Source organism: Eumetopias jubatus, unplaced genomic scaffold (genome assembly GCF_037043125.1).
Source record: "Eumetopias jubatus isolate StellerSeaLion01/CBP00866 unplaced genomic scaffold, mEumJub1_p1.0 scaffold_8, whole genome shotgun sequence".
NCBI classification, from domain to species: domain Eukaryota; kingdom Metazoa; phylum Chordata; class Mammalia; order Carnivora; family Otariidae; genus Eumetopias; species Eumetopias jubatus.
The window spans coordinates 55,338,138-55,361,888 of NW_028274814.1; the positions used below are offsets into that span (position 1 = coordinate 55,338,138).

The 23,751-nt window shown below is 38.2% G+C and overlaps 1 protein-coding gene and 1 pseudogene across 3 annotated transcripts in view; one reads left to right on the plus strand and one right to left on the minus strand.

Annotated features, from left to right (window-relative positions):
• Positions 1-23,751, plus strand: part of PLEKHA5 (pleckstrin homology domain containing A5) — a 238,983-nt gene that overhangs the window by 29,574 nt on the left and 185,658 nt on the right. The gene's annotated exons all lie outside the window — the stretch shown is intronic.
• Positions 2,292-2,755, minus strand: LOC114221674 (small ribosomal subunit protein uS11 pseudogene; annotated as a pseudogene).

Sequence of the window (23,751 nt, forward strand, 5' to 3'; positions counted from 1 at the left end):
ATTAGGTTTATTGCTTTAGGAATTGCTTTGTATTTATGTCGAAATACAAGTTTGTTTTAATATAAAATGGAATTATTATACATTTGCCTTAGTTTAATGTTTTTACTTAGTACAGAACTTAAGTAATTTGAGAGGAACAAGTTGCTATTCCAACTTTCATTTTATTCCCACTAGAAAGTTCTCAACATTAAATTCCTTTATTCAACAAATTACTGAGTTCCTACTATGTGTCAGGCAAGCTCTGATTTTTTTTTCCCCCTGTCAGCATTTTGTTAGGTGATTTTAAAATGATGACCCTAGTTTACTGCATTATTCTTTCATAGAAAATGGGTTTATACTTAATTTTAACCCTTCTTCTACCTAAGAGTGTTATACTGAACATTTCTGGGAAAATTTTTTCTTTTGAAGCAAGAAGGCAAAGAAAATAGGTTATTTATGGGTAAAATTGATTTTTCTTAAACATGAAATTACTGGACATAATTCATCCCTTCAATTTATTTCCTTGAAGACAATTTTTTTCTGTAATGTTTTAATATTTAAAGGAACCAAAATTAAAAGGAAGTCTCTCTCCGCACTTTCTAGTCTGGCCATTCAATGTTTTAGGGTATTAATATATTCCTTGTCAGATTGCTTTGTGGCTTTAGCTAAAGAATGAAGCACTTGAGCATTTCATCTTGTAAGAATGTGGACCTTATGAACAGATTCAGATAGAAATTTCCTTCCAAGTATTATATTAGCAAGGTAGTAATGAAATAATACTTGAAATTATAGGGGAGGTAAAAACTAGACAGTATAATTAGACAAGTTATAATTTAGTAAGTATAGAAGGGTCAGCATTCACAATTACTTTGGAAAAATGCAGTAGGCTTTTTCATTTTCTTCAAGTGTTTATAATCTTGATGTGTCCTTTCATGCCAGTATTTTCAAGGATCAGTAGGATATTACTACATTAACTTGAGTTTTAAGTATTCTTATTTGAACATTAATTGCTAGAATAACAATGTTTTTTCTAAACTGATTTTTACTAAAAAATCAGAGGCAAGAAAATTCTAGCTTTATTTTCTCTGTCTTATAACTACACAAGTTTGCTTTATCTTTTAAAAGAATAGCATTTTATTATATCATGTAAAAAGTATTCCTTATATTGATTTTTCTGGTTAATTCAGAATGTTTTGTTTATGAAAAAGGAAAAGAAGGCATTTCATTGAAAAATGTTTTTATAGGGGAGTAGCATAGAAAAATAACCTACTTGTGTGTGTTTCTTAAAATTTAAGTTAATACACTGAATTCAAGCTTAATTATGCTACGTGTATCCTGGTTTTTAATAAATTTAAAATTTTAAATTAATAATCAACTGAAATTTGTATAGAGTATCTAAGTACATTTTTAATTTTATTATGTTGTATTAATCACCATACATTACATCATTAGTTTTTGATGTAGTGTTCCATGATTCATTGTTTGCATGTAACACCCAGTGCTCCACGCAGTACGTGCCCTCTTTAATACCCATCACCAGACTAACCCATCCCCCCACCCCCCTCCCCTCTAGAACTTCCAGTTTGTTTCTCAGAGTCCATAGTCTCTCATGGTTCATCTCCCCCACCAATTTTCCCCCCTTCATTTCTCCTTTCCTACTAGCTTTTTTTTTTTTAACATGTGATATATTATTTGTCTAAGAGAGACAGGTCTGTGCTATTTACCACTATCTCAGATGTTTTCATCATTTCTTAAACTTTTACTTCTTCATTTTCTGTTACATTTGTCATTTGCGTGGTACTTTGGAGGTAATTAATAAAAGTAGTTCTCAGTCATGAGTTATGCTCAGACTTTATATAAATCATTTGTTTAGGGGATGCCTGGGTGGCTCAGTTAGTTAAGCATCTGCCTTCGGCTCAGGTCATGATCCCAGGGTACTGGTCCCTGCTCCGCGGGGAGCCTGCTTCTCCCTCTCCCTCTGCCCCTCCCCCTGCTTGTGCTCTCTCGCTCTCTTTCTATCAAATAAATAAATAAAATCTTAGAAAAAAAAATCATTGTTTATAACTTTTGGTACGTTTTCCCATCGAAACAACATTGTGGAGGTAGATCTGTCCTCAAACTAGCCAACTCATGATGTGTAGTACTGATGGTACTGGAAAACTTAAATTCGTTTGCAGTATTTCTTTGGACAGGTACATCCCTCCATTGTAGTCTTGTAAAGCTTCTTTTTTGCTTTCCCCATCACTTTTTTTTTTTTTAAGCTCACACAAAGCCAATTTATTAACAGAAAACAGTAATTTGAGGAATCCTGTTCACAGATGGCGACCACAGTGACCCGCCTTCCTGCGGGTGCTATCGGAGGGGATGGGGGTGACATCCTCAATCTGCCCGATCTTCCTTCCTGAGCGGGCAAAGGCTCTGAGGGCTGACTGGGCCCCAGGTCCAGGGGTCTTGGTTCTCTTTCCTCCTGTGGCCCGTAGTTTGATGTGGAGGGTAGTGATGCCCAGCTCCTTGCACCTCTGGGCTACATCCTGGGCAGCCAACATGGCAGCATAGGGAGAGGACTCATCTCAGTCAGCCTTCACCTTCATTCCACCAGTCACGTGACAGACGGTTTCCTTGCCAGAAAGATCCGTGACATGGACGAAAGTGTCATTGAAGGATGCAAAGATGTGGCAGACACCAACACATTTTCTCCTTCAGCTACCTGAGGTCCAAGGCTGATGACCTGTTCTTCCTTCTTTCACTTCCCCTTGCGAGGTGCCATTTCTGCGCATCTTCTCCAGACTCCACTACTGGAAAGAGCTCCCCATCACTTCTTAAGCAAATGTGATGGAGACCTCTCTCTTAGCTTCTGCAGACCACTCCCGTGGCTTGCTCTGGCACCTGTAGTGGAGGTTTTGTTCTGGGTATGTGGAAGCTGTGGAAAAGAGCTCTAGAAATGTGAACAAACCTGGGCTTCCTGTTTGGACACTTCTTAGTCTTGACCCTAGGTGCTTGACTGACTCTCCTACTACTAAGAACTAACCAACATATCTTCTTTTTCTTTTCACTGTCCTCTCAACTCAACCAGTGCATCTTTTCTTCCTGGCCCACTTCCAATAGGGACACAGTCTCACTTCTTTCTTCGTTCCCCAAAAGCAATTTCACAGCCCATGTGGTGGCTTCTACAGGTGTGAATGTATGTGTACATGTTTTCCTTATTCATTTCTTCTTTCCTTCCAGTTGCTAGAAGATGAGAAATGAAAACACTTTCTACAGTCCAGCCTCCCTTCCACAGTCACCCCCACTCTATCCTGGCTATTTTCTCTTGTTTTTGGTAGATCACATTCCATCAATTTTATAGCCATAAAGGTTGTAGTTCTTTGGATATTAAGCTATCTCATAGGGGCACCCTGACTACCCCAGACATTTTATCACCGACGTTGGGTGTTAGGGCTTAGGGAGGAAAGAGCAACAGAGGGCATTTCAGAGTTTAGGAGAGAAAATGAATTTGGAGGCTATGGATATAAATCATAACCATTATGCCCATATTTGAGGAGAGAGAAGAAAAGGGATACAGAATTAGCCATACATTTTACTGTTTTACTCCTTACAAACCCCTCTCTCTCTTTCTGAGTTCCTTGTTTTTGGAGCCAGGGAGGATGGAAGAGCTGGGTAAGGAAGGTAGAACTGGGGAAGAGGAAATAAGAAGGAAATCTCTTGAAGTAGAGCACCAGGAGGAAGTTCTGCAAGATTTTAACCATCCTCTGAAGCAGAAGTTCTTAACCTTTTTTTTTATGTTCTACACGCACACTCACATATTTATGGTTGCAAAGCAGACCAATTAAAGTGAAATAGGTGATCATTTAAAAAAAATTTTTGATATTGTAATATCTGCTTCTTTATTAACACATAAAATAAAGTCTAGAAGTGAGTCTAAGTTTTTTGAAGTGGTGATGTGTAAATGATATTTCAGGATATCTGCAATGACTGTAATATGATAGAAAATATCTGAATTCTATTGGTAATAAAAATGAGAAGTGTTGCTAATGTTAAGTGTGACTTGTCTGCATTTGTAATTGAAGGAAATGCTAAATTTCAGTGAGAGATCAGTGAAGATAGAGGATAATTTCTCTCCCATCTAACTTAATGAATTTTCTGAATTCCGTACCCAGGTCCCTGGGTTCCTCCCGATTCCCTAGGATACTATTTGTATGGAGGGAATAAAGCAAATTAGAGGCCATTTGCATCTAAAAATTACAGTCCCTCTCTAATGAAATAAGTTATACCTGTACATATAGAATTGCAGGGAAAGTCAGAGAAATGTGGGCCGTAGCAGGCACTGATCTAGGTACTTTTACATACTAATTTGGTTTTAGATATTTCTCTTATTTATGGGTGAAATTTAACTTGTGCCTTTTTAGAAGGACATGTGAAATGATTGGCAAATTAAAGCACAGTGCAAAATAAGATGTAAATGAAATCAGCATTTGAATTAGCTTTATAAAAATAAAAGCAAAGGGAGCCTATTTTCTGTACAGAGACACGTTGTCTTTGTTTTTAATGAACTTCAGCAGCTTTACAGAACAAAGATAACTAAATGAACATTAAATTGACCTAGGGACAAGTCATTTCATCTCCCTGCCTCTCACCTTTTCCTCTATACAAATTGATGCCAGTTAACTCTTCTGTCTACCTCAGAGGGTTGTTGTCAGGAGTAATGAATGAGATAATTGAAAGTAAACACTTTTAAACTGCAAAGCACCTTACAAATATAAGATGGTATCATTATTAGTTTTGGTGTTGGTGATGAGAAGTAAATCACGAAATTCAAAGGATGAGGTGTGGCCAACACAACTAAATAAAAGACGTAGTTGTACAGTAAATACTGGTGGCCTCTGTTGCGCACGTCCTTCATATGTCTTCTCGATACAGTCACTCTCCCTGAGTGATCTTCTTTTCTCACATTAATCCTTAGCCACTGGTGATACCTCCTGAGTTTTTATCTCCAGCCATCTTTCTCTCCACCATCAAACCCATTTTTTTTTTTTTTATTTTACCTGTGGGTATCAGAGAAATTGAAGTACTCCCAAGTAAACACATTCTCTTCTCACCTTCCCGCAACCCCCCCCAATTTTTCCCTCTATTTTTCTCCTCAAAAATAACAAGCAACCATCCCCCCGCCAAAAACAAAACAAAACAAAACAAAACAACCAACCCATATCACCCTGCTCTCTCCTCCCCGAAGACTCCAGTCTTTGGGACACACCCACTCAGATTGTGCCAAACACCTTAAAGTTTACAATTTTGGAATTACTGAAAACTTTTCTCTTGATGGAACGAAGATGATGTTCCTTTAGATGGATAGGTTGTGCATCTTTAAGAAGTACCATGTAAGGTTTGGTTTTCTTATTTAGGTATTGTGTAAGTTGCTTTGTAAGAAACTTATACTGTATCTGACCTACATTTAGGTCAGACTTATATGCGTGTATTATGACCCATGCCTGATGCTCTGCAAACATTGGTTGTTTTACTTATAAACTGAGGATATGAGTGCCCCATTTCTTTTTTGTTAAATCCTGGTTTCCTTTCAATTCCTAGAGTAAATCTTGGATCAGAAAAATCTTATTTCTGGTTAAGAACCTTTTATTGTTAGCATCCTAGACATCATTTTTGTAGATCTTTGGACAGTGTTTAGTTTACCCACATCCTTAATCAGTGTTAAGTTGGTAGCGATAGAATCTTTGATATTCAGAGATGAGGTGTGAAGTATAGAGTATAGAAAAGAGTTCAAACCAGAAACCTGTAATACCTGTTTAGCCAGTGCTATAACCAAGACTGGGCAGATTCCCTGCAGGATCCACTTGGGGGAAGTTCCTATACCTAGTGGCTTGTAGTGTCTTTTATCCTCTAAAATTTCTGTATGTTTTGGTCAAACTATTCAAACACACAAACCACTTTAGGGGGTGTGGTTACATCATAGTTACACTGTGAGCCATTTTAAAGAGGGTTCACAAAAGGGAAAGTATTTAGTATTGTCCCACGTACCATTATTTAACTGTGGTTTCAATTTGTAAAATATATAGAAGTGTGGAAGATTTAATAACTTTTCAGTAGCAAAGATTTGTTGAAGGTTGACTTTGGAGGCACTGTGATAGAATCCTAGGAAATACAACATTGGTACATGTGTGTGCTAGACGAGTTTACAGACTAGAAAATTAGATGTAACTAAGAAACTTGATTTCATCCTGAACAAGTGGTTAACCAGGATGCTGTAGTGTAAATCCAAACATGGCTCCCCCATTGTTCACCGAAATACCAGAGATTTTTCGTGCCCTGGATACCAGAGGCTTATTGTCTTTTGCATTGCTCCTCCTATCTCTTCCTTACTTCCTTTAAAAAAAGGAACGAAATGTTGGCAATTACGTTTAATGTCCCCATTATAATTATTTGCACATTTTACTTTCACGAATGGCCTATTTGAACATAAAAATATGATTCAGATATTATTCATTTTAACTCCCAGTGTTTTGTTTTTTATTGACACCAGCTAAATTAGTATTTAGCCAGGGCAAAAAGACTCCTCAGTTATTTAGAGGAAACCATTAGGGGGCCCTGCTTATCCTGCAAGGCAGAGGCTTCTGCATCATCTTGAAGCAAGGGGGTGGGGGCAGCACTGGCTTTTCACAAAGAGAAGTGGGCCTAGAGTGTCCACAGGCGTCTGGGGATTAGAAATTGATCGCACATGGACGCAGATGTGCACATCCCAAGTCTCAGCATCTCACTCCTTCCCCCAATAAAATAAAATAGAAAAGTAAGTAAATAAAAGAACTCCTTTCCACTCTTTTCAGAAATAATACTCTGAAATTATGGTACACAACATTTCCAACTTCGTGTTGTGATACAACAATGATTTTTCAATTGGTGAGTTTGATTTTGGAAGTAGTTATGAGATGTGAAACTACTATGTGCTTATCAGAAGCTCTGTGATACCTACTAGGTTTAGAAACCTAGTCTTTATTAAGATGATCTAACTTTTTAAAGTCCACTCGTATCTAAGCTAAGTATTTAAAGACCACTGGGGTGGGGGGAAGAAAATAAATAAAGACTACTGAACTCAGTAGATAAGAAAGCTGTTTTTAGAAACCAGACACTTTTTGGTTAAGACAGACTTGGGGAAACAGAAAGACTTGGATTTCAATTTCCACTTTACCATGACTAGCTGTGTCTTTGGGCAAGTCATTGAACCTTTCTGAATCTGTTTCCTCAACTGTTAAATGTGGATAATATCTAATTTATAGGACTGTTGTAAGGGCTAGGTAACAAGTATGTATTATAGCACAAAGTAAGTACTCAATAAGTGATAGCTTTTTTGTTGCCATTCCTTTTAAGTTGAACCAAACTAAAAGGTGGACAACTTTTAATAGAATTTATTGTGAAGGTATGAGCAGTTAGGTCTCTTAAAATATATACTTTTTTCGTGTGTTTTATGACATGGGATTTTAGAAAGCTACTTAACCTAATTATATTAAAATAGTTATTTAACATACTTATATGAGGCATACTGTGTTTCAGGCCTTTTTACTTTTATAAATTATATTAATTCACTTAATCCTTGTAATTACGAAGTAGATACGATTGTTTTTGATAATTTATAGAAGGAAACTGAGGCACAAAGAGATCAGTGACTGCCTGAAGGTCCCACAGATGGTAAGTGGTAGAGTTGGGGTCTGGCTCCAAAGTCATTATTCTCAATGCAACACTATGCAGTCTCTCCTAATGTTCTTTTTTCTAAAATAAAGTATGTGTGGGCTTCAAGAAAAAAACAGTAATAGTTCTTTTCTAATGCTAAAACATAAAAGAAAAAAGCCCCAAATTAGAGCAGGGTTGAAGAAAGTTTAACCTAAATTTAACACTTGACTTAATTTTATCTAGCTTACTCCTTGTGTTACTGACCTCACTGAAACCTGTTGCAGTTACACAAACACGTCATGGTACTAAATGTCTTGTACCTAACGTTTATACCCAAATGGCAGAAGATAACAGTGTTATGTCATTCTCTCTGCTTTTGCCTCTCTTTTTCATTTGAATGTCTGGCTATCTTTTCCTGGGTAGGATCCTTGTGTTTGTACTCTGCTTTCATGCATTATTGATTATCACCCCTAAAATGGTGTGCCACCTCCCACATTTGTCCTTTTTATACCTCAGCTGACTAATGTCTGTGATCCAGAGCTTGATTCTCTTTGCCTATACAAAGGCTGTCAGCTGTCTAGAAGTTCCAGATCATGATTTCTGTAGCCTCTGCAATTTTAAGAGGTAAGTTTATCAAGCTTCCATGTTGATAGCTTTTATGAATGTAAATAATGATAAACTGAACTTTAAAAAAAAAAACCCCAAAACCTGTGTGTTTCCTTTTTTTTCTTTGCTTCTTTTTGAAAGTAGTAATGACCATAGCAACATAAATTTAGTTTTTTCTAATTTTGTGGACCATTTGGCCTTTGATTTGTCACTCTGTGACTCTTGTCTATTGTGTGGTGCACCTTACATTGTGTTTAAGTGGAATTAACAGATTTATCAAATAAGCCATTGGCTTTAAAATTTCTCTTCTATATATTATCTTTCCACTACCAAAAAATAAAAAGTGAAAGAAGTTGCTAACATATATTCATACAGGCAGATAATACCTACTCTCTGTATTCATTAATAAGATGGTACTATTCACACACCCAGCCCCACCTTTCCCACCTCATTGCTCACCCAATTGTTATATCTGTTTAGGATTGTTTCCCATTTTGCAATCCACACTTTGCATATAGATCAGTGTTGAAAGCATTCTTCAGGGTAACCTTGGAACAATAATTTGATCTCAGATTCTTCTGGGAACCAAGGAGACCTAAAAAGAATGTGTCTTTCAAAAGGGATGAACTGAATGTAGCTTACTTATAAAATGGATAAAAGTGGCAACAGATGCAATACCTTATTGATTTAGGAAACTGTGGAAAGAAGTTTTGATTTTGGTGTTGGCCTCGTGCTTATGTAAGACTCTGCAAGTCTTCTAAGGCTTCTTTCTTTTGCTTTGGAAACATGGCTACTGGACAGATTCAGTCTTGATGTTGAGGTAATTCTTTTGTGGTTCTTAGTTTGCTGACACTTTTCAGGTTTTAAATGGGTTAGCCTGGTGATGGGTATTAAAGAGGGCACGTACTGCATGGAGCACTGGGTGTTAAACTAAAAATAAATCATGGAACACTACATCAAAAACTAATGATGTAATGTATGGTGATTAACATAACATAATAAAAAAAAAATCCTATCTTTTCCCTATTGGTTTGACCTGTATTACTCCACAGTTTTTTATTTCATTTCTTCCATTCATTTTATTCATTTAGTCAACCAAAAGATGTTTATTCAGCCTGTACTTTGCACTAGGTGGTATGTCCTTCACTGGGATTACTGTGGTTGAGCAAACACAGATGTCCTCATGGAGTCTTCATTTTAATGAGGGAGCTGGTCCTTAAATCAGTTGTCACACAAATCACTGTAAGTTACAACTGTGATAAGTTTGGTGAAGAGAAATGCACAGTTTCATAAGACTAGTCTGTAGGGGAGTTGACTGAATTGAGATCCACGGGATAAATGGGAATTACCCAGGCAGAGAGGGAAAGGCTGGTCATTGCAGGCATAGAGAAGAGTAGTGAAACAGCCCCATGGAGAGAAGAAGCATGGTGGGTTTGTGGAATTCAGGGAAGGCCTGTGTGTCTGGAGTGTGTAGACAGAGAAATCTAAAGCAAGCTGAGGTGGGAGAAGTAGGTTACAGGGTCATTCCAAGCAGGACCATGAAGGCCATGTTCAAGATCTTTGTGTTTATCCTCAGAGCAGAAGGGTTTTAAGATCACATTTCTGTTTCAAAAAGCTCATCCTGAGAGAAGAGATTAGAGAGGCCTGAATAGGTGGCGGAAAACCCATTAAGCTATTGCAAATGTCATTTTAATAACTTTTCAGTTATAAAATGGTGCCCATATTTCACCATCTTTGTGCTTTGTATTTGGGACTTGCATGGTGGAACTTTGTCTCTCCCTCTGCCTTGCACAAGGACCCTAAGTCTACTCGCAGGTAAGTGAAAGTGAAGGTTATAGCAACCTCTAGCTCTGTGGCCACTTGGTCTCAGATAATCAACTGTTAGTCTCAGAGAATAAGCTAGGATGAATCGAGGTCTGAGTTATCGTGCCTTCTGATGATTTCATTGGCTTCTTATTTTTTGTCTGTTAAGATATGAGACCTGGTGGTCGTGGCCGTGGTGACAGTAGCAGTGATAAGAGCAAATACGTACGTGTCAGAGACTGTTCTGTGTGTTCTGCATATATACATCCATTTATTTCTCCTCCAGTCTCATGAGGTGAACTTTTATGTTCTCTACTTAGAGATGAGGGTGAGGCCCAGAGAGATTTATGAAATTGCAGAGCAGGGTATGAACTCAGGTAGTTTACTTCCAGAATCCAAGCTCTTAAAACCATTCCTCTGAGTGGTCAAAGGTCACAGAGATGGCAGGTTAGAGAGCTTAGAGCCCAAGGTCACACTGTATAATATGTCATGGAAGCAGGACCCCAGCCCAGCACTCTGACTTCAGAGTCCGTGCAGTGCTTCCAACGGAATTACAGGCATCAGGAGGATAGTTTTTTTTAAGTCGAGGAAGGTGGTTTCAAACGTGTATAACTAATTTTAGAGTGGCAACCCATTTTCTTTAGTGTATTCTAAACATCATATAAATCATTAAGAACACATTGTTCCATTGAGGCATACTATAATTAAACTTCTTTAATTTTGAATAATGAAGTGTTTTATGTTGAGAGTAGTTAGAAGTGTATGGTACTACCACCATAATGGGGAGCAATAAAAAATACAAAGTGTTGATGAGGATATAGAGCAGCTAGAACTCTTCTGTACTGCTGGTGGGAGGGCAAATTGGTGCCATCACATTGTAATACTGTTTTTTACTATCTGCTACGGCTGAACACATGCATATCCTGTGACTCAATAATTCCTTTCTTAAGTAAATACCCAACAGGAATTTGAATATATGTTCACCAAAAGGCATATACAAGATTGTTCATCTAATAGGTGTATAATAATAGCAAAAAACTAGTAACTACCCAAGTGCCTATCAGTAGTAAACAAGTTGTGGCATACTCACCTAATGAAATACTATATAGCAACAAGAGTAGTTAACGGCTGCATGCAACAGTAGTGTTAAATATCATAAAGATAAGCTTGGATGCATATCTTTCCAGATCGTTAAAAATATTTATGTGTGCATATAGATTTCATTCAAAAGGGAAACTGCTGGCTTTCTACTTTATTAATAGGCCATGCTACTGAATGTAATGACACAAGCCCAAAATGTAATGACACAAACACAGTAGAGTTTATTTTTCACTCACACATAATAGTCCAGGGTCGATATTCCAGGTTGGGATCTGGCTGGGGGCTTCTTACTTCTTACCACTTGCCTTCTTTCAGGAACTCGGGCCAGGGTTATGTCTGACAGCTTCAACACGTAGCTCCAAGGTATACCTCTGCTTACACTCTGTTGCCGAGAACATAATCAATCACAAGGCACACCAAAGTGTGGGTGTGTTAGGAGTAAGGATTGGAGGTGGAACTCTAATCTGCTTTTGTGCCCAGGAAGAACGTACTTTGATAATCAGTATGCCGTGTTGTGCACATTATTTCTGCTGTTTTGTAATCTGTTGTTTTTTCCTTCTTCCATACTATTGCATGGTGACTATCATTTCATGTCAGTGCATATGGGTCTCTTTCTGTTTTTAATGACAGTACCTTACTGCTTTAAACAGATGGGATGAATTATAATTTAACATGCTAATGTTGGTGGTTTTGTTTCTTATAGGTTTTTTGGCTATCATTAACAATGCTAAAATGAATATACTTGTTAAGAATATTGGTTTTGTAGGGTAAAATTATTAAAAATAGAATTTGATGGGCCAGAATGTAAGCCCATTTTTAGGGTTTTGATACACATTCCTCTTTTGGCCTCCAGATTAATTGCCTTCAGTGTCCATTTTTGTTTGGGATAGTAATCATTTTTATCATTTTTAAATAAGTTTTTCATTTGTATTTTGACAGTCATTTTTTTTTTAATTCCCAAAGACGTTTTTGTTTGGTTGTAGTGAAATCAATCAGCCTTTTCCTTTTTTGATTTCAGCATTTGGTGTCATACTTGGAGTTACCCTTAAATTATAAAAATAGCTATATTGCCTTCTATAGGTTTATGTTTTTATTATTGGTATTTACATTTCTAGTCCACCAAGCAATGGTTTTACATATAGAACCTTTTTTTTGGTCAGATTGTTGGCTAATTGCCCCAATAGCATTATTTGTTAATTGTGTTTTTGTTCAATATATAGGATTGTGTGAATATATATAAAACTCTTACCACATATTTTAAAATATCCTTAATAATTAGTGATTAGGTTGGAGTAAGGTAGAAAGTATCAGTTCTCTGGGCCATTTGAAGCAGAGAGAGAGCCACACTACTTCAAACAAAAGGTGGCATCACTAAGCATTAAACACATTATGGAGAAGGTAAAGTAAGTCCCTTTTATTGACTCAGAAAATGTGATTTGCTTTCATATTTGAAAAATCTCCATATTCCTAGCTGGTCCCCTCCCCCTAATTTACATGGGGCTCCATTTAACTCTTACTTCCTGTGTTTTTTGTGCCCTCTCTTAACTGTGTTAGGGGGAGGTCAGTCTGCCCAGCTGATTCTTTTTAGTGCGAATTGAGATCATGATAAGTTTGGGTACTTTTTTTGTTTTTTTTTAATTTTCTGTTTAGATTTTATTTATTTGAGAGAGAGAGAGACAGAGATAGTGAAAGAGAGCACAGTGGGGAGGAGAGGGAGAAGCAGGCTTCCCGCAGAGCAAGGAGCCTGATGCGGGACTCCATCCCAGGACTCCAGGATCATGACCTGAGCCGAAGGCAGACACTTAACCAACTGAACCACCCAGGCGCCCTGTTTTTTTTTTTTAATGAATACTTTATATCATTTTAATTTATTTAACGTGTGACTATTAAAGTTGCTATTGAAAAAAACCAAAGTCCTTGAACCCTGATAGACATTTTATTAACATAATTTTCTCTCTCGGTTTACATAACATGCCTTGAACAAGTCTGTATGTGTGTAACAATTTTAAGTCTTCTGAAAAAAGAAAAAGGAAATCTTTCTTCCTTGCTTGATGTACTTTGCTTAGTCGGCAATCATGCTCAGGTTTTGTGAACAACAGAAAGAAAAAAGTTAGGTGTTGGACAGGTAACTTAAGGGTCCAGTGGAACCACGCATCTAACCTCCCAGGCTTACCATGTTTGTTAAGGTACCTTTGGTTACAAAAACTAAGTCAAACTTCATCAAAAGAAGTTATTTGGTTATTGAAAGGATTCTTGGGGAGCTTGCAGTCTTGAAGGAATTGCTGCACAGCTAAATTTTACACAGCGAGAATCTAGGGCCTTGAGCATTGGGAGCTTCTGAACATGCTCTAGAGTGTTTTTATCAGGGTGACACAGCTGTGACCATGTCGTCACACAGGTGGCAAATTCCCCAGAGAGAGAATCTGATTTGCTCGATGGATAGAAGGATAGAGCCATCTGTAGTAGATTGAATCATACTAATTTGCTATTTTGACTGTTTTTGTCTCAGAGAAAATGCAGTTTCTCATGCTTCAGCTTAATAGCACAGTCATGTTTTGGGGGGCTCTTCTAAGTGTCAGAACAATTGTGAGATGGTGAGCCTTCCCAACTAATAATGTCTACTACATGTTCCTTTGATCTTCTCAACTCTATGGATCTTGATTTCCTCATGTTTTTTTCCATTTTGCTACAAACCCCCAGAAAAACTCCAACCCTGGATCAGCTTCCCTACCCAGGGAAGCTAAATACTGTTGGGGAAAATGATACAATTCTTGAGATGGCCCTTTTCTGTCATTGGATAACTGGAGATTTTCCTAGTCATCATTCTTCTGTAAGGCATCCATCCATGGTAGCATGGGTTCTTTGTGGTCATTAATAATTCCATATTTCACTGCAGGCCCTTCTAGTCTAAAAGTATGGTACAGTTAATTAGTGGAGAGACTACTGTTTCATACTGGTTCTTTCTAGTTGGAAGTTTCTACTTGTTGTCCCCACTGCACCCAGCCACTGAAGGAGTTCCTGATTACTTCGAACCTTAGTGTCAATCCATTAAAGCTATGTGTTTTGAATGGAGATAACCTACAGATTGGCTTTAACATATAAGCTGTTTTAGATAAACAGAAGGAACCATCTCCTGGCTGCCATTTTGCTTTAGTATTATCCTTGGCTGATGAAGTGTTTTTGAGACTTACTTTTCGTTGAAATCATGTATTTGGATTCTGTTGATAGAAAAAAAATTCTCTTTTCATGTGTAAATGAGCTGTTCTAATACAAAATAAACTTCAGAGTTTGTGCTGCCAAAGTGAGTTATACCTTATTTATGCCACAGATGAAACAAATCAATTGCTACAGGTACATTTGTGATAAACTCAAGACTCTGAATTGAAGGCAGTTTATTGCAGTGATTTATAAAGAAATAGCTATCGAACAATTTCTTTTGGGTGGGAGATACAAAAATTTGATACCAATATCTTCATCTTCCCATGCATTCCCCTCCCCACCTCGTACACACACTTGAAAGTCCACATATATACACACATTCCGGTTTTCATAATGCTGTATTGCATATAACATTAGTAAGATAAAGAACTCTTCAAATGAGGGAAAGAGTATATTAGTAGTGGATAAAACCAAATTTTGAGATTTCTTGTAAGAATGTGTTCTAAACAGAAACTCAGAGGTAAATGAATGATGGTAAAATTTAGCAAGTATGTATTCTGGAGACAACTTGGGGAAGAGGAAAGAGCTAGACTTTGGAATCAGCCAGACTTGGCTTTGAATCCCGGACCTAGTTCTAGCCATATAACCTCTTTGAGTTTCTGTTTCTTTTTCTGTAAAGTGAGATTTAACAGCTGCCATACAGGATTAATGTACTATACTTTGATTGAGTTCCTGGCACATAGTAGATATGTGAATAATAAGTTGCAATCATTATTTTGAATTAAATGATCAAAGATAAAACAAATTGCTTGGTTTATTTTATTCTGGTAGTTGCCCTAGAAATCATGTGTCATCTTTCTTCTGTTTTTATCCTTAAAGAAAAATTGAGTTATCAGTAATGGGCTTAGCAGCTTTGCTGATGTTGTACAGCTACTTTAGACCCAGGACTTAACTGACTTAAACCAATTTTCAGTTTTATCTTTGGACCTAAGTTAAGGTCTATTTAAAGATTATCAAGTGTAAAAAAAAGGGGGGGGTTGGTTGTAAATTAAAGTGACCACAGATGAAGTTAGTGTCGCTTCCCTGCTTGATTTCCACTGATATTACATTGAAGGGAATTGGAGCCTTCCCTCTCTGCCCAGTCCTGGGAGGGCCTCTAGTGTCTTCTGGCCTTTACTCATCCAGTTAGCAGTGATTTGTATGACAGTGCTAAATTGGCAGCTGCTGACTACCAGTGGTAGACTTGAGTTTCACATTGTCTTCTGAGACACTTTGATTGAAAGATCTGCCGGTGGTTTAAATACAGGCTTTTGTAGGGACAAAACAGACAGACAACTAATACATAAAATGCACACATTGAATCTAAGATGAACCCAATTTCATAATCATTAAAGTATGAAACAAAATGTATAAATCCAGGAAAGATATAATTTGAAGAACTCATTAGTGAGTTTTTTGGTGACCTTATATGTGTTGATACAATTAAGGTCCTCTTAAACCTTGTCTTCTGCATCCTACAGAGCAAACCTTGTCTTCTGCATCCTACAGAGCCATCAGTGACTCCTGAGAAAGGGCCTGGGTAAAAATCAGGTCAAGATTTAATTGGGGCACAGTCTTTTAGGCAGAGCTTGGCCCAAGCATCTTTCTGGGCCATTACTGATAGCTCCTACTTCTTTTTCTTCTGTTGTGTAACTCTTTCTCCACTTTTTTTTTTAAGACTTTATTTTTTTTAGAGTAATTTTAGGTTCACAGCAAAAGTAAGAGAAAGATATAGAGATTTTCCATATGCCCTTTGTTCCTACCCATGTGTAGCATCTCCCATTTTAAACATCCCCCACCAGAGTCTGCTCTTTTTGTAAACTTTTTGTTACAGTCTTCTCATTCCTTACTCAGTGGTGTGAGCTAAGAAATGAACGTTCAGCATTATAGGTAAAGAAAAGGCAATAGGTAGAAGTAATACTTTATCAGTATTTACTGTGCATTTATAATTATGTCTGTTCTGTCTGTTGTAGAGCTCCCTACCAACCTCTAGCCCTCAGTGGATCAATGATTTTAGAAAGTAGCCTGTGTAGCAACCCTGCATTAAAATACCATGAAATAAGATCAAGTAGAAACCCTGATCCCAGTGTTATGAACTCCACCTCTTGCCCCTTTTCTTTTTTTTTAATAATTTTTTATGGTTATGTTAATCACCATACATTACATCATTAGTTTTTGATGTAGTGTTCCATGATTCATTGTTTGTGCATAACACCCAGTGCTCCACGCAGAATGTGCCCTCTTTAATACCCATCACCAGGCTAACCCATCCCCCCACCCCCCTCCCCTCTAGAACCCTCAGTTTGTTTTTCAGAGTCCATCGTCTCTCATGGTTCGTCTCCCCCTCCAACTTACTCCCCTTCATTCTTCCCCTCCTGCTATCTTCTTCTTTTTTTTTCTTAACATATATTACATTATTTGTTTCAGAAGTACAGATCTGTGATTCATCAGTCTTGTACAATTCACAGCGCTCACCATAGCACATACCCTCCCCAATGTCTATCACCCAGCCACCCAATCCCTCCCACCCCCCACCACTCCATTAACCCTGTTTGTTTCCTGAGATTAAGAATTCCTCATATCAGTGAGGTCATATGATACGTGTCTTTCTCTGATTGACTTATTTCACTTAGCATAACACCCTCCAGTTCCATCCACGTCGTTGCAAATGGCAAGATCTCATTCCTTTTGATGGCTGCATAATATTCCATTGTGTATATATACCACATCTTCTTTATCCATTCATCTGTCGATGGACATCTTGGCTCTTTCCACAGTTTGGCTATTGTGGACATTGCTGCTATAAACATCGGGGTGCACGTACCCCTTCGGATCCCTACATTTGTATCTTTGTGGTAAATACCCAGGAGTGCAATTGCTGAATCGTATGGGAGCCCTATTTTCAACTGTTTGAGGAACCTCCATACTGTTTTCCAGAGTGGTTGCACCAGCTTGCATTCCCACCAACAGCGTAGGAGGGTTCCTCTTTCTCCACATCCTCGCCAACATCTGTCGTTTCCTGACTTGTTAATTTTAGCCATTCTGATTGTTGTGAGGTGGTATCTCATTGAGGTTTTGATTTGGATTTCCCTGATGCCGAGCGATGTTGAGCACTTTTTCATGTGTCTGTTGGCCATTTGGATGTCTTCTTTGGAAAAATGTCTGTTCATGTCTTCTGCCCATGTCTTGATTGGATTATTTGTTCTTTGGGTGTTGAGTTTGATAAGTTCTTTATAGATTTTGGATACTAGCCCTTTATCTGATATGTCATTTGCAAATATCTTCTCCCATTCTGTCGGTTGTCTTTTGGTTTTGTGGACTGTTTCTTTCACTGTGCAAAAGCTTTTTATCTTGATGAAATACCAATAGTTCATTTTTGCCCTGGCTTCCCTTACCTTTGGCGATGTTTCTAGGAAGAAGTTGCTGCGGCTAAGGTTGAAGAGGTTGCTGCCTGTGTTCTCCTTTAGGATTTGGATGGACTCCTGTCTCACGTTTAGGTCTTTTAACCATTTGGAGTCTATTTTTGTGTGTGGTGTAAGGAAATGGTCCAGTTTCATTCTTCTGCATGTGGCTGTCCAATTTTCCCAACACCATTTGTTGAAGAGACTTTTTTCCATTGGACATTCTTTCCTGCTTCGTCAAAGATTAGTTGACCATAGAGTGGAGGGTCCATTTCTGGGCTCTCTATTCTGTTGCATTGATCTATGTGTCTGTTTTTGTGCCAGTACCATACTGTCTTGATGATGACAGCTTTGTGATAGAGCTGGAAGTCCGGAATTGTGATGCCGCCAGCTTTGCTTTTCTTTTTCAATATTCCTCTGGCTATTCGGGGTCTCTTCTGGTTCCATACAAATTTTAGGATTATTTGTTCCATTTATTTGAAAAAAGTGGATGGCGTTTTGATGGGGATTGCATTGAATGTGTAGATTGCTCTAGGTAGCATTGACATCTTCACAATGTTTGTTCTTCCAGTCCACGAGCATGGAACGTTTTTCCATTTCTTTGTGTCTTCTTCAATTTCTTTCATGAGTATTTTATAGTTTTCTGAGTACAGATCCTTTGCCTCTTTGGTTAGATTTATTCCTAGGTATCTAATGGTTTTGGGTGCAATTGTGAATGGGATCGACTCCTTGATTTGTCTCTCTTCTGTCTTGTTGTTGGTGTATAGGAATGCCACTGATTTCTGTGCATTGATTTTATATCCTGCTACTTTACTGAATTCCTGTATGAGTTCTAGCAGTTTTGGGGTGGAGTCTCTTGGGTTTTCCACATACAGTATCATATCATCTGCAAAGAGTGAGAGTTTGACTTCCTCTTTGCCGATTTGGATGCCTTTGATTTCTTTTTGTTGTCGGATTGCTGTGGCTAGGACTTCTAATACTATGTTGAATAGCAGTGGTGAGAGTGGACATCCCTGCCGTGTTCCTGACCTTAGGGGGAAAGCTCTCAGCTTTTCCCCATTGAGAATGATATTCGCTGTAGGTTTTTCATAGATGGCTTTTATGATATTGAGGTATGTACCCTTTATCCCTATACTCTGAAGAATTTTGATCAAGAAAGGACGCTGTACTCTGTCAAATGCTTTCTCTGCATCTATTGAGAGGATCATATGAGAGGGGTTCTCTGTGCCTCCTGGATTTTGATGCCTGTTTTCCTTCCCCACTTTAGGGAAGTTCTCTGCTATTATTTGCTCCAGTATACCTTCTGCCCCTCTCTCTCTTCTTCTTCTGGGATCCCAATTATTCTAATGTTGTTTCATTTTATTGTATCACTTATCTCTTGAATTCTGCCCTCGTGATCCTGTAGTTGTTTATCTCTCTTTTTCTCAGCCTCTTTATTTTCCATCATTTGGTCTTCTATATCGCTGATTCTCTCTTCTGCCTCCTTTATCCCAGCAGTTAGTGCCCCCATTTTTGATTGCATCTCATTAATAGCCTTTTTGATTTCAACTTGGTTAGATTTTAGTTCTTTTATTTCTCCAGAAAGGTTTCTCTAAAAACTTTCACACTTTTTTCAAGTCCAGCTAGTATCTTTAAAGTCATGATTCTGAACTCTAGGTCCGACATCGTACTAATGTCAGTACTGAGTAGGTCCCTGGCAGACGGTACTACCTCTTGTTCTTTTTGCTGAGGTGATTTTTTTCGTCTTGTCATTTTGTCCAGAGGAGAATAGATGAATAAGAGAACAGAATGCTAACAGGTTAAAAATGTATCCAGCAAATATACTCTATACCTGAAACCAAGGGACAAGAAAGGGAAAGAAAGAAAAGGAAAAAGAAAAAGATAAAAACTAAGAAAAACAGAACAAAAAAACCACAGAATATGATCAAATATGATCAGGCTAGTACATAGATCAGTGCCACACACTAGATTTTGGGCGTATTTTGGTCTGTTAGAAGAAAGTGCCTGCTAAAATTTTAAAGGAAGAAATACTTATATATGTACAAAATAAGGGTTGATACAATGAAGGGATGGAAGATGACTGTAAAGTTGAAAATTATAAAAGATTTTATAAAAGGAATTGATAAGAAGTTGTTTTTAAAAAGAAAGAAGATTTAAAAGAAAAAAGAAAAAAAAGGAAAAAAAAGGGAGAAAATGTGATCAGGCAGGAGACTAGAACAAAGCCATACACTAGTGATTTAGGGTATATTTTGATCTGTTAGAAGAAATTGTATCTCAAAATTTTAAAGAGAGAACAACTTATATATATATATGCCAAAAATAAGGGTAACTACTATGAAGGGATAAAAATATGACTCTAAAAATGAAAAATAAAAAATGTTTTCTTAAAAAAGGGATTGATAAGATGTTTTAAAAAGGGAAAAAAAATTAAAAAAAAAACAGTTAAAAAAATTAACTTTGAAAAACTAATGAATTCTGGTAAAAAAGCTATGAATACTATATGCAGTATTCCCCTAGCACTGGAGTTCTCCCGTTCTCATTGATGGGTAAACTTGGTCTTGGCTTGCTGGCTATTCGTGCTGATCTTCTGGGGGAGGGGCCTGTTGCCGTGGTTCCCAAATGTCTTTGCCGGAGGCGGAATTGCCCCGCCCTTGTCGGTCCGGGCTAAGCAAGCTGCTCCGGTTTGCTCTTGGGAGCTTTTGTTCCCTGCAAGCTCTGGTACAGCTTTGGAGGACCAGGGTGAAAATGGTGGCCTCCCAATCTCCGCTTGGAGGAGCTGAGAACTCGGGGCTCCGCTCTTCGGTGCGCCCCCAGAGAAAAGCAGTCACTTCCGTCTCCCTGGTCTCTGGCCACACTCCGTGCTCACCCGGCCTGTGACCGAGCGTTTCTATCTCTGGCACCCGATCCCTGCGGTGCGCTCCTGCGCCGTTCTTCCCAGGGGAGGAAGGGGAGTCTCCCCGGATCTGCCGCTTGTTGGGTCCCTGCTGGAGGAGCAGTGGCCCTACTGGACCGTGGATCACAGTTTATGGCAACCGCGAGCTGAGAGCCCGCGCCTCCGCTCTGTCTCTGCAGCCGGCTTCCCCGCTCTGATACCTGGGAGCTCTGCTGCTGTCAGGCACCCCCAGTCTTTCTGTGACCCCGAGGGTCCTGAGACCACACTGTCCCGCGAGGGTTCCACTCCCCGCTTAGCCCCTGGAGCGACGTTCCTCAGCGGAGCCGGCTTCTAAAAGTTCCGATTTTATGCTCCGCGGCTCTATCACTTGCCAGAAGCGGCCGTCGGAGGGCCTCTCCCCCGCCGTCTATCCTCCCGAATATCGCCTTGGATTCACTTCTCCGCACGTCCTACCTTCCAGAAAGTGGTCCCTTCTCTGTTCAGAGAGTTGTTGCTACTCTCCTCTTACATCTCCGGTGGAGTTCGTAGGTGTTCAGAATGGTTTGATCCCTATTCAGCTGAATTCCTGAGACCAGAGGAAATCCAGGTCTCCTACTCCTCCACCATCTTGCTCTGCCCCTTGCCCCTTTTCTTTTATTGATAAAATTAATGTGTGTGATCTTGGCTATATGATCACAAAAATCTTGTAGCTTGCTAATCTAGAATGTTTCTTTTTTCCTCCTTAAATTAAAAAACAAACCCTGTACCATACCCGTACTTGGGTATTGAAGTTTCTGCAAGTATTTTGTTTCTAAATAATAGGAGTTGAAAGTCTAGGAATGAGTGAAATAAAAACCTTTAATTGTATGAAGGAGACTTGTGAGGTAGCAAATCAGAAGATTCTAATGACAGCATTTTTCTCTTAGTCATTGGCTTTAGCTTAATTAAATTGTGGGAAAATCAGGTCATAAACTGAATAATCATTGTTAAGGTTCGTTAAGGTTTGTTCTTAACCTCTGAAGTGGAATATGGGAGGATGGCTAGCCTGTCTGACCTGTTATAGGTGGCATGGTTTGTATTTATAAGAGGTTAGTTTAAAACCTGGCCTTAAAGGTACTAAATGAGTATTTTAATGGCATTATTTTGTTTTATGTTTTGATTTTTCAGTTGCATGTGTTTACAGAAACTTTTCCTCCAGTAAACAGACTGTAAAGGGGCAGGGGTGTAGGCCTTTAAACCCAGTTAATGCAGATCAGGGATCTGCATGAAATACAATTGAAATCTCCCTGTAATGATTTTCTAAATAATTTATCATCTGTTCTTTCTGTCTACATAATTTTTTGAAACTTGGTTCTTTTCTTACATAGTTCGCTTTAAAATGAGCGGCCTCGCTGGCTGGGAAGATAGTTGAATTATTTGGGAGGATGACTGTGCCACGGCCCATGCACTTTATAAAACCACAGCTGTAAAACCCTCATTTATAGTTAGAGTCTGTTACTGTTGCTGATTTCTGATGTCTTTGGTGTTGGGCTAACAAGGCAGTTGGAAGAAGTTCATAAAATCTTAAGTGAAAATTTTTTTGCAGTTTGACATGTGAAATGAGAATAAATTGTAATTAGAATAGAGATAGAGATATTTTTCCCAGTCTTTCCCTTTACCCCACTCCGGGGAGAAACCCCAAACAGCCTGGCTTGACTTATAGGGAGACATGCTAGAGAAAAACATTTTCATTGGTAGCTGAGGGCTGTGATGTCAAGTTATCCCTGAAAGGACTGAGATTGTCAAGAAGAAATCAACTTAGGGAATGAGTATTTAAATTTTGTCATAAGACTTTGATAAAAGATTTGGGAAACATGAAGGTTATCAGCTCCTTCATATACCTCTGGGAAGATTTTAGTGTTTCTTTTAATATAAAGATGAAGAGACACTCTATTAAATAGCTATGAGTTCCATAGTTGTTTGTAAGTATAAATTTACCCTGCTTGAGAAAGCTTGATTAGCTCTTCTAAAATTTATGTGAATTTATTTATATTCATATATTTATTTCTGTAGCCAGACTATTTTTTTAAAGAACAAATTAGGAAGATTCATACTGTCTGATTTCAAGATTCACTATAAAGCCACAGTAACCAGGACAGTGTGGCATCAGAGAAAGGATAGACCAAAAAAAAAAACCCAAAAAACAAAAACAGTATGACAAAATAGAATCTAGAAATAGGCCCATACATCGTCAATTGTTTGTTTGATTTTTAAAGATTTTATTTTTTTTAACAAGTGGTTCTGGACAGTTGGACATTCTTATGCAAGAATATCCTCATTTTGAGGACATTGACTCATTTTATACTTTATATAAAACTTAAAAAAAAAATCTAAAGGGGCACCTGGCCTTGGTCAATAGAACATGCAACTCTTGATCTTGGGATTGTGAGTTCAAGCCTCACATTGGGCACAGAGTTTACTTTAGAAAAAACAAGACAAAACTCAAAATGGATCTAGAAGAAAATGTAGAAGATAATCTTTGTGATCTTGAGTCAGGCAGAGATGCCTTACAGATGACACCAAAAGCATAATCCACAAAAAGAAAAAAATTTGATAAGTTGAACTTTATCAAAGTTAAAAACTTTTTGCTCTGTAATAATAGAAAGAAAAGACAAGCAACTGAATGGGAGAAAATATTTGCAAATCATGTACCTGACAAATAAATTGTATCCAAATAACATAAAGAATTTCTTGAAACTGAACAATAAGAAGACAAACCCTCCAGGGCGCCTGGGTGACTCAGTTGGTTAAGCGACTGCCTTCGGCTCAGGTCATGATCCCGGAGTCCCGGGATCGAGTCCCACATCGGGCTCCCTGCTCAGTAAGGGAGCCTGCTTCTCCCTCTGACCCTCCCCCCTCTCATGTATCTCTCTCTCTCTCTCATTAAAAAAAAAAAAAGACAAACCCTCCAGCAGGCAAAAAATTTGAAAAGTCACTTCACCAAGAAAGAAGATATGCATATTACAAATACATGAAAAGATGCTTAGCATCAGTAGTCTTTTGGGAAATGCAAATTAAAACCACAATTAGGTACCACTGCCTCCCTATTAGAATGACTCAAAACAATGAAGATAACTC